The sequence below is a fragment of the Aquarana catesbeiana genome, linkage group LG05, assembly GCF_042186555.1.
Source record: "Aquarana catesbeiana isolate 2022-GZ linkage group LG05, ASM4218655v1, whole genome shotgun sequence".
Taxonomy (NCBI): Eukaryota; Metazoa; Chordata; class Amphibia; order Anura; family Ranidae; genus Aquarana; species Aquarana catesbeiana.
Window position 1 is genome coordinate 206,734,557 of NC_133328.1, and position 16,971 is coordinate 206,751,527.

Consider the following 16,971-nt stretch of genomic DNA (forward strand, 5'->3'; position numbering starts at 1 on the left):
TCTGAGAGAAAAAGCCCTGCATATGCCACATCTGATGACTTCACTAGGGGAGGGTATCTAGACACACAAACAGGTGTTGGTCCCCTGTGGATTGGTGCAGATGGTGCTGTGAAGTGTATGGCTTCTGGTCTAATGAAAAGTTATAATCTGGCTAAACTGGCCTCATAATTAAGCTGTAACCACTGATGATAATTTAGCCATTATGTGACCCTTATTGAATGGGAAAGTCATCACATAGTACTCCATCTGCTCCTAGAGGCCTAATTATTTGGATCTATATGCCGATTGTGGACCCTATATATTCATCGTAGTATTGTGTTATCCACTCAAGAAGATCTATGTGCAGGCATTAGTGTATGTCTGGATCAGTGAGACCTTTTCTATACCCCCCCAAAGTGTGTCCTGAAGCGATCAAGCGAAACGCGTAGATGCACAGAGGCTCATGCATTCTTTGATGTCATGCTGTTGAATGTCATTTTTCTACTTGGGTATATGTAATATCCTCTCTCTCTGACCACTCTTTGGCTGCTAGTGGACACATAACTTTTTTATAATTTTATACTTCTGTATGTTTACATATTTACATTTAATAAAATATTTTAAATGATACTGCTGTTCCAATCTGCCTCTAAAGTCTGACCGAGTGGGGAAAAACTTTGTCCTCTTTTTTCTCTCTCTTTCCACTGGAACACCGTAAGCAATGTTCCAGCCCAGGCAAGCCTCACTGTTCATGCACCAGGGGTTAACGGCAGCAACAATCACCCAGTTCCTGCACTTAGGTCTGTACTCACAAGTTCTCATGTACCTGGATGCCTCCCCCAGAGTCGGGCAGACATTTCCTTAGTGGACTACCAGACTGGATCATCATCCTAAGTGAAATCCGCCTTATCTGGCCTCAAAGTCTCTCAGAAAATAGGTTCCCCAACTCAAGTATGGCTGGGACCTCGATGAACTCCTAAAAAGGTGCTGGGCTGCATAGGAGAGCAGGAATATTCCAGGCTGGGTATTTCTCCTCCTGGACAAGGCAGGGCTGCCTCAGACCCCAGACTGTTTATGCACACTCCAGCCACCTACTGGGCACCCTCCCCCAGGGTTTATCTAGAACCACATAGAGTGCATTGAAAAAGTATTCATACCCCTTGAAATTTTCCACATTTTGTCATGTTACAACCAAAAAGTAAATGTATTTTATTCGGATTTTATATGATAGACCAACACAAAGTGGCACATAATTTGTGAAGTGGAAGGAAAACAATAAATGGTTTTCAAATTTTTTTACAAATAAATATGTGAAGAGTGTGGCATGTATTTGTATTCAGCCCCCTGAGTGAATACTTTGTAGAACCACCTTTCGCTGCAATTACAGCTGCAAGTCTTTTTGGGGATTTCTCTACCAGCTTTGCACATCTGGAGAGTGACATTTTTCCCCATTCTTCTTTGCAAAATAGCTCAAGCTATGTCAGATTGGATGGAGAGTAGGGATGGTCCCGATGTTTGTTCGACTCAAGGGAACAATCTAAAATATGGGGCGCTCACGGGAAGTTCACCTGCCGTGATGCCCCCCATAATGCACTGTGAGATCACAGTGCATTGATAGCTGCTGAAAGCATGCACCTGACCTGTATGCTTTGGCCAATCACAGCGCGATGTGGCCAAAGGCAAGGTGCCAAGACCACGCCACGTGGCCACCCAGTGACATAGCTGGGTGACCCGCCCCTTTCTGACATCATGTGACGTCAGAGGTTAGTGGGGTCACCCGGTTACGTCAGTGGGTGGCCCCGCCCCTGCCTAAATAAGATCTGTCACAGCCAAGAGACAGCAGTCGGCGGGAGGCCTCCCATGGAGGCTGAGGGGTTTTTTTGGTTTTTCTATTTTTCGGGGTCCGTCGAGTGGTGTGATAGCCGATGGATGTACATCGCGGGTCACTTTTTTTTAAATAAAGAAATTGTCAAAAACTCTCTTGTGGTTTTAACTTTTTGACACTTTTTTGGTGAATAGGTAGGGGTATTAAATCAATTGTAGCTCTAAAATACACATGTGCAAAATGTCTCTGTGCACATAAACATAGTGTCCAAATAGTGACGTATTATCAAAGCAAAAGCAGTCCACAGTGAATATGTGTAATCCGTGTGGCAGTTCTTTCTACTTCCCAACTGTCAGCTCAGATGTCATCAAACCTAGCGAATAGATTGAATACGCTTACCGGAAATGTTGGATTCTACTGCCATGAGCATAGAATCAGTAGAGCTTTGTGCCACCAAAGGCAAATATGTAGCGTGATGGAGGCAGGGTAGAGCCTCTGCAGGGCCGAGATGTCACCTCTTGATCCACTGGAACAGGGCAAGGTTGGTTCCAAGATAAAAGTGGTTTCTCAGTTCACCGGAATATGTGGAAAAAAGAGGAATGCTTCCACATAGTGTAACTCAGGGTATTTTATTACTAAAAAAAACCCACAATGTGCCCCTGTTGAAGGTCATTGGATCGAAACGCGTAGGGCGGCTTTATATACCCTGTACACTGCCTTTTTTATTCGTGATCAGGTTTTATGTATTGCGGGGTTTTTTTAGTAATAAAATACCCTGAGTTACACTATGTGGAAGCATTCCTCTTTTTTCCACATATTCTGGTGAACTGAGAAACCACTTTTATCTTGGAACCAACCTTGCCCTGTTCCAGTGGATCAAGAGGTGACATCTCGGCCCTGCAGAGGCTCTACCCTGCCTCCATCACTCTACATATTTGCCCTTGGTGGCACAAAGCTCTACTGATTCTATGCTCATGGCAGTAGAATCCAACATTTCCGGTAAGCGTATTCAATCTATTCGCTAGGTTTGATGACATCTGAGCTGACAGTTGGGAAGTAGTAAGAACTGCCACACGGATTACACATATTCACTGTGGACTGCTTTTGCTTTGATAATATGTCACTATTTGGACACTATGTTTATGTGCACAGAGACATTTTGCACATGTGTATTTTAGAGCTACAATTTATTTAATATCTGTTTTCATTTTTGTCACATGGTTTGTAGCAGCTTGTTTTGTTTGTTTTTTCTGGGTAGCGCATTAATCATCCCCCCCTTTCCAATAGGTAGGGGTACAATGTACCCATTCACATGGGGGGGCGGGATCTGGGGGCCCCCTTTTTAAAGGAAGCTTCCAGATTCCGATAAGCCCGCAGACCCCGACTAGGGTTGTCGGGAAGAAGCCCTTGCCCCCATCAACATGGGGACAAGGTGCTGTGGGGGCGGGCAGAGCCCCCTCTGCCCAAAGCACCCGCCCCCCCCATGTTGAGAGCATGTGGCCTAGCATGGTTTAGGAGGGGGGCCGCTCGCTCACCCCCCTCCCCCCTATTCTAACCTGCCAGGCTGCATGCTCGGATAAGGGTCTGGTTTGGATTCTGGGGGGACCCCACACCAATTTTTTTTTTTTAAATTCTGGTGTGGAGTTCCCCTTAAAATCCATACCAGACCCAAAAGGCCTGGTTTGGCCTGGGGGGAGAACCCCACACCGTTTTTTTTCCCTTAATTTTGTTTTCATCTGTATTGCTGGGAGGCGGCAATACATTACAGCCGCAAGAAGTTTAAGGCCTCATGCACACTGGACGTTTTTGACATTTTTATAGCCGCAGTTTTTGGATGTAGACTTTTTTTTCTACAGTCATTAAACTCTCCATCATGTTATCCTATGTGTCCATGCACACATAGGCTGTTATCAGCAGTCTTGGGCAGTGGCATTTTTGAGCAGTACAAAAAGTCAAAACTAGCGGGTTCTGAGAAACGTTTTTCAGCTGTAAAAACACTCTAATGCTGATAAACGTTCAAAAACGTTGCTCACCAGCATTTTTTAACATTTTTGATCTATTGAAAAAAAAAATTTCTTCAAAAAAACGCTAAAACGCTAATGTGGAAAAACGTTAATAAACGCTATTGCAAAAATGTTGACAAAAGTTAAACTCACTGCAAAGCTACTGACATTCTTATAACGTTATTTTAACGTCCAGTGTGCATGAGGAGTAAATTAAATTTTTTCTTTTAGAAATGTCATTATTGCTGCGGCATGTCCTATACATATGCACCACTTTACAGGCAGACTAAGGGGACACCTAGGCATGATATTCAAAGGAATATTTAATTTTTATTGTTTCACTTTAAGCATCATTAAAATCACTGCTCCTGAAAAACTATAGTTTTAAAAACTTTTTTGCATTAATACCTGTCCCCTAGGGCAGGACGCGGGTCCCCATAAACACTTTTAATGGCAATAGCTTGGATATAAGCCTTTAAAATTAGGACTTTTGATTTTTCATGTTTGTGTCCCATAGACTTTAATTCATAGGGTTCGCATGTTCGCTAGAACTTTTTGCCTGTTCGAGGTGTTCTGGTGAGAACCGAACCTGGGAGTGTTCGGCCCATCCCTAATGGAGAGTGTCTGTGAACAGCAATTTTCAAGTCTTGCCACAGATTCATAATTGGATTTAGTTCTGGAGTTTATCTGGGCCTTTCTAACACATGAATATGCTTTGATCTAAACCACTCCATTGTAACTCTGGCTGTATGTTTAGGGTCGTTGTACTGCTGGACAGTCTCAAGTCTTTTGCAGACTCAAACAGGTTTTCCTCTAATGCCGTGTACACACGACCTGTTTTTCCGTCGGAATAAACTCCAAAGGTTTCTCCGATAGAACTCCGACGAAATTCCATTTAAGTGGTCTTGCCTACACACGGTCAAACCAAAGTCCGACCAAAGTCCGACCGTCCAGAACGCGGTCACGTACAGCACGTACGACGGGACTAGAAAAAGGAAGTTCAATAGCCAGTAGCCAATAGCTCCCGTATCGTACTTGCTTCAGAGCAAGCGTTGTTTTTGGTCCGTCAGAACAGCATACAGACGAGCGGTTTTCCCGACAGGAATTGGTTCCGTCGGAAATATTTAGAACATGTTCTATTTCTAGGTCCGTCAGAATTTTAGAAAAAAAAAGTACAATGAGGCACACACACGATCGGAATAGATGATGAAAAGCTTCCGTCGGACTTTTTCTGTCGGACATTCCGCTCGTGTGTACGCGGCTTTAGATTGCCCTGTATTTGGCTCCATCCATCTTCCCATCAACTCTGGCCAGCTTCCCTGTCCCTGCTGAAGAAAAGCATCCCCGGAACATGATGCCACCATGTTTCACGGTGGGAATGGTGTGTTCAGGGTGATGTGCAGTGTTCGTTTTCTGCCACACATAGCGTTTTGCTTTTAGGCCAAAAAGTTCAATTTTGGTCTCATCTGACCAGAGCACCTTCTTCCACATGTTTGCTGTGTTCCCCACATGGCTTCTCGCAAACTGCAAACTGAACTTCTTATGGCTTTCTTTTAACAATGCCTTTCTTCTTGCCACTCTTCCATAAAGGCCAGATTTGTGGAGTGCACGACTAATAGTTGTTCTGTGGACAGATTCTCCCACCTGAGCTGTGGATCTCTGCAGCTCCTCCAGAGTTACCATGGACCTCTTGGCTGCTTCTCTGATTAATGTTCTCCTTGCCTGGCTTGTCAGTCTAGGTGGACGACCATGTCTTGGTAGGTTTACAGTTGTGTCATACTCTTTCCATTTTTGGATGATGGATTGAACAGTACTTTGTGAGATGTTCAAAGCTTGGGATATTATTTTCTAACCTAACCCTGCTTTAAACTTCTCCACAACTTTATCCCTGACCTGTCTGGTGTGTTCCTTGGCTTTCTTGATGCTATTTGTTCACTAAGGTTCTCTAACAAATCTCTGAGGGCTTCACAGAACAACTATATTTATACTGAGCTTAAATTACACACAGGTAGACTCTGTTTACTAATTAGGTGACTTCTGAAGGCAATTGGTTCCACTAAATTTTAGTTAGTGGTATCAGAGTAAAGGGAGCTGAATACAAATGCACACCACACTTTTCAGATATTTATTTGTAAAAAAATTTGAAAACCATTTTATTAATTCCTTCCACTTCACAATTATGTGCCACTTTGTGTTGGTCTATCACATAAAATCCCAAGAAAGTATATTTACGCTTTTGGTTGTAACATGACAAAATGTAGAAAATTTCAACGGGTATGAATACTTTTTCAAGGCACTGTTAATATTCAGACCGCCTGCTCCTCCAGAAAACAGGGGAAAGCAATCAAACCTGCAGCCTGCAGAGCCCATAACAGCCCAAAGCAATCACAAGCTGCTTAAATGATTACAGGAAAGCCACAAAAACTAAATTTTAGCCTGGCTAGCATCCTATCTAGGAGGGTGCTGCATGGGGGACCCTGAAACCAAAAACATCTGTGTTAATTACAGAATTACCAAACTTCATCACACATGTCGTTTTTTAATTTGCCCAGCGCTCAGTTTGAAATACGGTACTTTTCGAAGTTTCTGTTTATCTTTTTTTTGTATAGAACTCTACTTCAGATGTAAAGGAAGGACAACTGTGGAGGAAATGAAAGATGGACATTTGGAAGCTTTGTATGCTAACTTTTTTTCTGCACTGGTAGATCTTCTGCTACAACATGACAAACTACTGATGGGCACATGTGCAGCCTTACCCAGTGTCTGTGAGGACCAATAGTGAGCGTGCAGATGTAAAGGGATGCCGGTGATGCCTTCTTTCTTCTAACACCCTCTCTCCCTGCCCTCACCTCTCTCTTCTTCCTTCCGTCTTTTTAGTGCTTTGCTCATATTCTTCTTCTCTTTAACTCTTCACTTCTTCCTTTTTTCATTGTACTGGTCTTTCTTTTGCCATCTACCCAAATGTAACTGGCTTAACCCACTGGCCTATGCTACCCGTATGATGGCTGTTAACCAAGTCTGAAAATCAGCCATACAAATGTGTTGCTGATCTTTATTGTTATTGCTCTTTATGTCACTAAAAATAATATATGAAGTAGATGAGTAGTCATAGGAAAAAGCGTGTATTTTTCGCTAAGTTGGAATACCAATAATGAAAACGCTTCCATTCCAGCAGTTAAGTATGAATATCACGCGCGCTGTGCTGTCATCGGTTTTACACTAATCATTTACTATCTGTTCTAGGATTTCCCCTCCTCCTTGTCAGCACGCAGCATCAGGCTCCCCCCTGCCGCAGCCTCTGATGACTTGCAATGCACCAGTTGCAGCCAGGCAGACCATGTTACAACCACACCAGTCCCTTGAGTCTCTTTGAGTGTGAAACCTCAAGGTAATGGTATTTTGTCTTGAGGTTAAGGCTTCAATGTGTGCGAAGGCTTGATGAGTTATTCTAAGTGTGTTATTTGTTGTTAGAAACAAGAGTAGAGGAAAATCAGATCTTACCAAGCGGTGAGCTGAAATCGTCGTGTTCCCAGAGAGTACCCTAGCCATGGTAAAATTTTTTGTGTCTGATAATTTTAAAATGAGAACACCAAATGCAAAGAATGATTTTGTGATAAAGAAACTGCTTAAAAAGTTTCCACATATGTAGAAGCACTGTAGTAAAATGGGTAAAAAAAATATAAAAAAAATACAAATATGACATATAACTTCAGGCATAATGAATATGTGGGGTTGTGGGGAGATGATGGATCTTTCCTCCATGCTTCCCAATAACTCGTTGGGTGCTACATTCTGGGTCACATGAGAGGACCACCCCTGGGGTGTGTTTTTTGGGCTATTTCAGGCGGTGTCTGACGTCACTCATACTAGCACAGGGGTAACGCCTCCCCCGAAGGTGTGCTCGCCAATGCCTCTGTCACGTGAAGAATCAAACATTAAGGCAGTCCCCCAACTTAAAGCTGAGCCTTTGTCCTACACACTTATACAAGTGTATGTACTGCATTATGAGGGGCATGCAGAGCCTATGCACACTCCAGCAGTCGGCATACATCTGTTACCTCACTCCCAGTCACAGAATGGTGTCCCGCCAAGCACTTAGCACGGATCTCATGTGCCTCCCACCTAACTCTTGCCTTACGTACCTAGTAAACAGGCCATAGATCTCCGTAAGGCTATTCTGCTCCCAGTGACCAGTGGAGACAAACAGCTAGGGGGGTGTCAGGACACCGAACCTCCTCGATACCGGAGGACCCAACACCTAACCAGGTACCACACCAAGGACTGGTTGCTGTTTCCTCCTGTGGTTACCCACAGTAACTTTTTCTTCTCTTAGACTCACAGGCTGACCTTGCAGTGATGAAAGAAAAGGACCAGAAGGTCAAGAGACAGGATCAATAAGAGAGGAACACACTGGCTATGAATATAAAAACTGGAACATTTTATTACATGAATAGATAATAAAATAGAATTCCACCCACACATAAAGCAATTATACTAACCTCCACCACTAACAAAGTGGCATAGTGCAAAGTGACAGAATCACCACCTGGTACCCTCAACATACATGCCCTACTCCGTCCCTTTCGTTTTCTTCATTGTATGCTTATGGGATTTTTTTAAATCCCTTCTGGTCAGGGTCACCTATTCCCACTATTGATATTTGCATTTACCTCCACTAGTGTTTTTAATACCACCCGCACTCTCAGTTGTGCATTTTTAACACATATTGTCTTCTTCTTTATTATTTTATTTTTATCTTCTGTTTTCACCCTTTTTTTTTTTTTTTTTGGAAATTCCTTTCCAAAACAGAGTAACTGATACTCACACCCCTTGGAGATGGTTTTTGTTCTCGATTAAAAATTTGATGTTGAGATTCAAACGGCGTTTTCCATAGACCAAACAAATCAAACTACAGGTGATGATACCCTTAAAAAACTGTTCAAAAATCATAAAAAACTAACTATTAAATATTTGAATAGGAAATGGGATGTCTCTTCTCTAAGATCTCATCTTGAACATAAGGTCATCCCAAGGGGCTTACGTGAGAGGGTGAACCTGGCGGCTCATCTCCACACACAGAGATTTCTCGAATTGTGGAAACAGAGCTGCATCAATTGGGGATTAGAGGTGATGCGCCTCATAGTGGAAGAGGAACTAGCACAACTTGGTGAACTCCAAATCGAAATAGACAAAAGCACACAACTTCTTGAGCCCTACAAACAAAGCCAGGAATTTGAGAGATTGAATGAGTCCTTAAGAAGGGAGGTGGAAAGGACTCAGAAAAACCTTAAAACTAATAAACAGGAAAAATTTAAACAGAACATAGCAGACTGGGAAAAAGATACTGTCTTTGACCCCATTTTACAGAGGGGCAGAAGCAAATCCCGTAGAAGCAGAAATAGAAGAGCTTCCTCAGCCCATAAAAATTCATTATCTACAGACAGTGAGGAAGACTCACCGACTAAGTCGGTTGTTTTTTTTAGAGACAGCAAGTGGAGACACAGAAACTGCAGAAACGACGCAGAGTCAGAACTCCAACATCCAACAGATAAGACGCAAAACCTTAACACAAAAAGAAAAGGAAAAGGAAAAAGAACCAAAAAGAAATCTAAGGGAATTGAGAACCCACCCACGAAGAAGTTAGAGGTGGCCACTTTAGATCAGACATCTGAGTCTTCACCCCTGGAGTTACAGGACATGACTGTCATTAATCACACTGTTTTCCCTCTCAATAAACACCATATTTCCTTGCTCAAAAGAGGCTTGTCTTTTTCACCGAAATCCACTATGCAGGAATTTGAAGTTTTCAAGGACATTAATCTCTTCTTGCGTAAAGTGATATTCAGGTCCTGGCACTGACAATACAGAAAATGCAGGTTCAATCAATCAAGAAGAACAAGATGCACTTAATAACCTAATGGCTCTACTTAATGAGAACTCAGATTCTGATAGTGAGCAGGAGGTGTCTGTTCACACAGTTGTGATCAACAGACCCTCTAATCTGACAATCAAATCCTTAAAAATGCCACCTATTTCAAAAAATAAATGGATTAAACTTTTCTAAACCAAGTACAAAAAGACCTTGGGAATATTAACTGGAATTGGAGAGGTTTGGACAATCTAACAAGAGGGGAAAGGCAGGCCTTAAAAGAACTTCGAGAGGCACCTGATATAGTAATTAAGGGTAGCGACAAGGGGGGAAATATAGTCCTCTTGACAGGAGACAAATATGAGAAAGAAGTGATGCGTCAACTAAAAGACACTACTACCTATTGTAAACTTACAGATAATCCATTCCCCAGGATTGTCCAGATCCTTAATGAGAAACTCCTCTTCGCCTCAGAAAGTAGTCTTATTACCAAAAAAGAACTTCAATATCTAACGGTACGGGAATATAACACCCCCATTTTTTATATTATTCCCAAGCTACATAAATCCCTCACAGACCCCCCGGGAAGACCCATCGTTTCCGCTATCAAGGGACCCCTTGAACGGGTAGGTAAATATACAGATGCCATGATCCAGGCACTTGTGAGCGATTTACCTTCCTTTGTTAGAGACACAAGGGATGTATTAAAGCAAATACAGGGAGTGCACTGCCCCGCGGGGGCTCTCCTCGTTGGGATCGACGTGGAATCTCTTTAAAGGTCGAATCCCCATGAGTGGGGCCTCCGCGCGGTAAGCCATTTCCTGGATAAGAACTTTCCACTACTAGCTGCCCAAAATGAATTTATTCTTGAACTCTTGGAGTTCATGTTATCTAATAACTGTTTTCAATTTTTGGGCTCCTTTTTCCAACAAAGGAGGGGGACCTCCATGGGAGCTCCGTGGGCCCCTTCCTTTGCGTGTCTCCATTTGGGCCTGTGGGAGGAGGAGGTGGTTTACAAGTCGCCGTTGTACCTCAGCCACAGTAAACTGTGGCTGAGGTACATTGACGATGTCCTGTTGGTCTGGGAGGGCACTGTATCACAGCTGGATTACTTCATGCAACAATTGAATACTAATGATCGAAATTTATGATTCACATACACTTACCATCCAATTACGGTCTCTTTTTTAGATTTACAGATCAGTATACAAGATAATAGACTTGTTACTAAAACATTTCGCAAAAAAACTGCTGCAAACACCCTTCTACAAGCGTCCAGTCATCATCCACATTCTCTGATCCAGGGAATTCCAATTGGACAGTTCCTAAGGGTCAGACGTAACTTCTTCAGATGCTCACTTTCAGGAGGAAGCCTCTGAACTCTATACATGGTTTAGGGAGAGGGGCTACTCACACAGGTCCATCAGAAGGGCCAAAAAAAGAGCCAACAATACTAGAAGAGAGGACCTCTTGACAGATGCACCCGTGGACAAGAATGAGCGTAGTTCCCAGGACCCAATCAGAATCATTACCAAGTTTGGGGCCCAATGGGACCAGGTCAAAGAAGTCCTTACCAAGCATTGGAGCATTTTATCCAAAGCACCTATTTTGGGGAAGTTCATAGGTGACCAACCGATGATGACAGCTCGGAGGTCCCAAAACATAGGGGATATTTTATCCCACTCAGAATACATCAGATCACCCAGTAAAAACTGGCTGACTGATCCGCACGGTAGCTTCCCCTGTGGGAAATGCTCCATGTGTGGTTATATCGATAGGACGGATGTGTTCACTGACTCCATAAGTCAAAAAGAATTTAAAGTCAAAGACTTTATCAACTGTTCTACCACATGGGTGATCTCTTCCATTTCCATAATCTTTATTGTTTTCTTTTTCCACATTATACAAAAATTAAAAAAAAAAAACAAGCATACCAGTTTTGCTTATATCTACTATACATTCATTAATAGACACATATTACTATCGCAGAGAAGGTATACTCTACTTATTTTCTCCTTTTGTACTTTCCCCGCCCTCCTCCCGCCCTATCCTCCCTTCCCTCCCCCCCCCTAAGCATATCTCACTATTTCTTACTTAATTTAGCTACCACAAGGCTACTTCTCTTATGTTTCCCTCACATTGGGTATCCTAGTTCTTCTAGCCAAGGATACCATAATCTTTTAAATTCTTTCAGGTTCTTTCTCTTCGTGTACACTACTTTTTCCTTCCACATTGTTTCTACTACCGTTTTAACCCAATCTTCCTTCGTGGGGGGGGATCTTGCCTGCCATCTTAAAGCTATCAACTTCCTTGCTTGGAATAGGCATCTTCTTACTATTTTAATTTTAAAATTTCCTCTACTTATATTTCCCTCTACCCCCAAGATGCAAAGTTTTGGCTCTATTTTAAGTTCTAAAACGAGGATCTTATTTAACATTTCCACCACTTCGTTCCAATAGCGGAATAGCTTTGGGCATTTCCATAGCATGTGAATTAGATCCCCCGATTCCTGACATCTAGGGCATTTGTCATCTTTCCTCCCTCCAAACCTGAATAACCTTTTAGGGGTATAGTATGTCCTATGTAGTAGCATTAATTGTGAAACTTTCTGAGCTGGTGAGACTGAAACCTGGTGACCTCCCATCAATATCTCTTTCCATTGTACATCTGATATTAGTCCCAGATCTTTTTCCCATTTAGTTCTACATTTCAATTTTCCCGGATTTTCTATAATACTTTTACATATATCTGGGTATATTTCGGCTATGGACCCCCCATGTCCACCCTGCGTATCTAATTTTTGAAATATAATAGACCTGTTCCAAACTGGCCCTTGTTCTCCAAACTGACTGCTCAAGGCATGTTTGATTTGTTGGTAACTAAAATATGAGTGATTTGGAATACCAAATTCCTCCTTGAGTGATACAAATGTTTTTAGAGTATTTTGATTGTACAACTGGGATAATTTATTTATCCCTCTCATTTCCCATGATTTTATTTTCCCAATTTCTTTTAATTCCTCTAAGTTCTTGTTATTCCACAGTGGGGTACATTTCATCAGACCTCCCATTCCCTTCATGGCCTTGATAGTGTTCCATACTTTTTTCATCAACTTTATCGTTGGGGGTTTATACAAAAAGGAGTTTGCCTCGAGTACTTCCGTCACTGTCCCATGGGGTGCTCCCATAATCATCAATTCTTTCCTATTGTGGCCGTTAGGACCGGAGCTTCTCACCAGATGCTGCATCTGTGCCGCCAAAAAATAGCCCCTTGGATGAGGCACCGCTAATCCCCCTTCTTGTGCTGGCAGTTGTAGGGTTTGTAGTCTTATCCTAGAGGGACCCCCTTTCCAGATGAAATCCCTCAGTAGTGTATCTATTTTTTTGAACCATCTCCGACTTATCCATATTGGGGAATTATGCATAACGTACAGTAGCTGGGGAAGCCACAACATTTTAATCAGGTTGCATCTCCCTGCCACAGACAAGGGCAAACTTCTCCAAATTTCAATCTTGCTTTTAAATTTCCTCAGCAGGGGAGTCAAGTTATTAACTAAATATTCCTCTGGATCTTTTTGTTAACTTTATACCTAAGTATTTTGTTGACTCTACTATTTCCATCTGTATTACTTACAGGGCCGTTCTCTCCCACAGGATCTATCGGTAGCAGCACCGATTTCTCCTGACTTATGGTCAAGCCAGAGACTCTTCCAAATCCTGAGAATATTTCCAACACCTGGCTAAGGGATCCCTCCAGGTCGCCTAAAAATATGAGAACGTCATCCGCATACAATGCGATTCGTTCTTCCCCCTCTGCTCTCTGGAATCCTTTTATTATCCTACTCTGCCTTATTGATATAGCTAATGGTTCCATTGCCAGGGCAAAAATTAAAGGGGACAGGGGGCAGCCTTGCCTTGAGCCTCTTTCTAGTTGGAACTCGGATGAATAGTCACCATTAATCCTTACTTTTGCTTTGGGATCCTTATAAAGTACTTTTACCCAGCTAATAAAGGAGGGACCGAACCCAAACTCCCTTAGTACCCGCCAAATATACTCCCATTCTACACTATCGAATGCTTTTACCACGTCAAGCTGCATAACTGCTCTCGAGCCCGTATTATCTGTGGGTATCTGAAGGTTCAGAAAAACTCTCCTGATGTTCATACTAGTTGCTCTATGTGGAATAAACCCTGTTTGATCTTGGTGAACTACTTTGTGAATGATCTTTCTTAACCTCCCTGCCAGGACCTTTGCTAGTATCTTAACATCGGAGCAGAGTAGTGATATAGGTCTGTAAGATCCTGGTTCCAGTGGGTCCTTCCCCTCCTTATGCAATACAATAATAATGGCTTCGGTCATTGACGATGGTAATTTCCCCCTCTCCTTTGCCCAATTAAATACTTTAAGGAGTTCCGGTAGCAGTGTTTCCCCGTAGCTTTTATATATTTCTATTGGTAGCCCATCTGGACCCGGGGATTTATTATTGGTCATCTCTGCTACTGCCCTTTTAATTTCTTCCAGTGTAATTGGTCGCTCTAATTCCTCTTTGTCTGCCTCCTCAATTACTGGTATATCTCTATGATCACCTGTCCCTGTGGGAAGATTTATATAGGTAAAACCAAAAGACAACTTAAGATTAGGGTCAGTGAACACATCCAGAGCATCCTAAGAAAGGACGACGAGCGACCTTTACCACTACATTTCCTGACTGAACATGATGGAGACCCAAAGGGCCTCTGAGTGAAGGGTATCTACAGATTAAATCTCCCCTTGAGAAGGGGAGACTTTGACCGTATCTTATACCAAAAAGAAAAAAATGTGGATTTATCGTTTAAACAGCCTTCAGCCATTGCACCTGAACAATGAATATAACAGCATGCTTTCTGGAATCCTAGTTGGGCCACTAAGTTCTAACATACATGATCCCTGGGAATACACGCCTAAAGAGGAGAAAGTAGCACTTTTACTGTGCCCTTCTGTATATCATTACACTGAATAACACTATGCTGAATGAATTCCTCTTCCTCTGTGAGACAATTCCATTACCTGACTTATTGTGCCATCCATAGTTTGTACTGTCAGACCTCTGGTAATTGTGATCAATTTCCAGTTTTGATATAAACATATATACTCTGAACTCCTTCCCTCTCCCCCCCCCCCCTCCTCTATTTTCACTTTTCTTTTCATCTATTCATTTCTTTGTATATGTGTTGTTTCTATAGGTATCATTGGATGCACATCTTTATTTGAGTATTTTAGGGTTAATTGTTTGAAGGGGCAGTCTGTGGGGAATACATGGTAGCCAATTAGACACATTATTCTATTATTTAGCTGCCTGTGTTTCATTATGTCTCTAGCTCTGAAGAAAATTGGTCAGCCGATTGAAACGCGTCAGTAGACGCCCCTATTTGTTACAGCCACCACCTGGAATGACTTTTTTCATCCCCTCATTTACTCATGAATTTCCCCTCTTATCCGCTTAAGTCCATGCTGCTATAAGGATGCCTTTAGGATGGACACCCACACAAGAAAACTACTGCCCTCTCCGATTCTACTAGCCTTCTACAGCTGTGATCTCATCAGACATTGATTACTCTACTTACCAGCACGCCAAGTCGAGCTGGATTGCGGAGCGCTCTGTCCCAGCTGCGAGCCGTCAGAGCTGAGTCCTCCTTCCTACGCTGTACGGCTGTTGTGCCTGACGTCCACGAGGAAGTATTTTAAGAACATACAGTGGGAGTCCGGCGGTGCTCCGGCTTCCAAGCGCTGAAGTGCCAAGGAACCTTGGATCCAGACGTGACAACCCCTACAACAGTGGGGCATATCTGGTCACCATACACGTTTCCGATTTGTTCTCTCATCTGCAATCTGACCGCTCCTGCTTGTTTTCCTGAGACCAGCTGTTCTCCCTCCCCCCTTCCACATACAGGAGTGTACAGGGGGTAGAGGATGGAAGGTATGTGTCTAGCTACACCTCATTAGGTTTGTGCAGACCGCTCACAACGTGACTGTTCCATTTCACAATTATATATTTTTTTGCATGTGCAACAGGACACAGGACTGCCTTAATTTATACTGTCCCTAGGATTCGGTCTTCATAGGATTTTTTGACTTTTTGTTTTCAGTGTTTTTCCATCCCAGTTACCTGTATTGGCAGGATCTACACATGTTTTCCTCCAGATGCGATTCCTTGTCTATACAGCATTGTTCGTGTGAACTGCCTACCTTGCCAAAATCGCCCCAGTATATAATAATTTTTCAACATTCCCAGTAGTGGGTATATTAGGTGGTCGTTTACAATTTACTTTTCAGGCTATTGGCATGTATGTTAAGGGTACCAGGTGGTGAATCTGTCACTTTGCACTATGTCACTTTGTTAGTGGTGGAGGTTAGTATAATTGCTTTATGTGTGGGTGGAATTCTATTTTATTATCTATTCATGTAATAAAATGTTCCAGTTTTTATATTCATAGTCAGTGTGTTCCTCTCTTATTGATCCTGTCTCTTGACCTTCTGGTCCTGTTCTTTCATGCATGCTATGATCTAGAGTAACATACCTGCTTGTCTTTCATATTGCAGTAATATAAGTAGGTGTTTGGCTTCGGTTCCAGGAATGGGTTAAAGGTTTGTTATATATACATATGTATTACCCATCCTGGAACATTTAATTTTAGGTGTTACCCTATTCCATCCCTTTCGTTTTCTTCATTGACCTTGCAGTGATGTTTGACAGACCCAGATGTATTGTTTCAGACCCTGGTTCCTTGGAGAGATGCCAAGACCCCTTGAGTAACTTCAAACTAAGCCTTGAGCATCTGAAATAATTTTACTGAACTTTTGGCGGAATTTGTATAACATGCAGTAATGTCTTTCCCCTAAGTGTACCTAACTGTGGCTGCCCAGGTACTTGCACAAGTGTAGCATCTTTATAAATAGTCCAGACTGGAGATAGCTCGTAGGGAGGAGTCTGTGTCCTTGGAAGTATCCCGATGGTTTGGTGTTCCAATATGTCCAGCAAGCTTCTTAATACATAGTTCTGAGTATCCATGCATGCATCCCTGGTCTGTTCTAGGACCCCCCCTAGGATACGGACCTCTTCCCTTTTATGTCAAACGGGAGGGAGGCTGGACCGCAGAAGAAAACCCACCTTTCTACACACATAATAAGTACTTTGCTGCACTGGTAAAGTAGAAATAAAGGCAAAACTGATTTTTTTTTTTCCCAATAGTGTAGGGCAGTGATGGCGAACCTTGGCACCCCAGATGTTTTGGAACTACATTTCCCACAATGCTCAA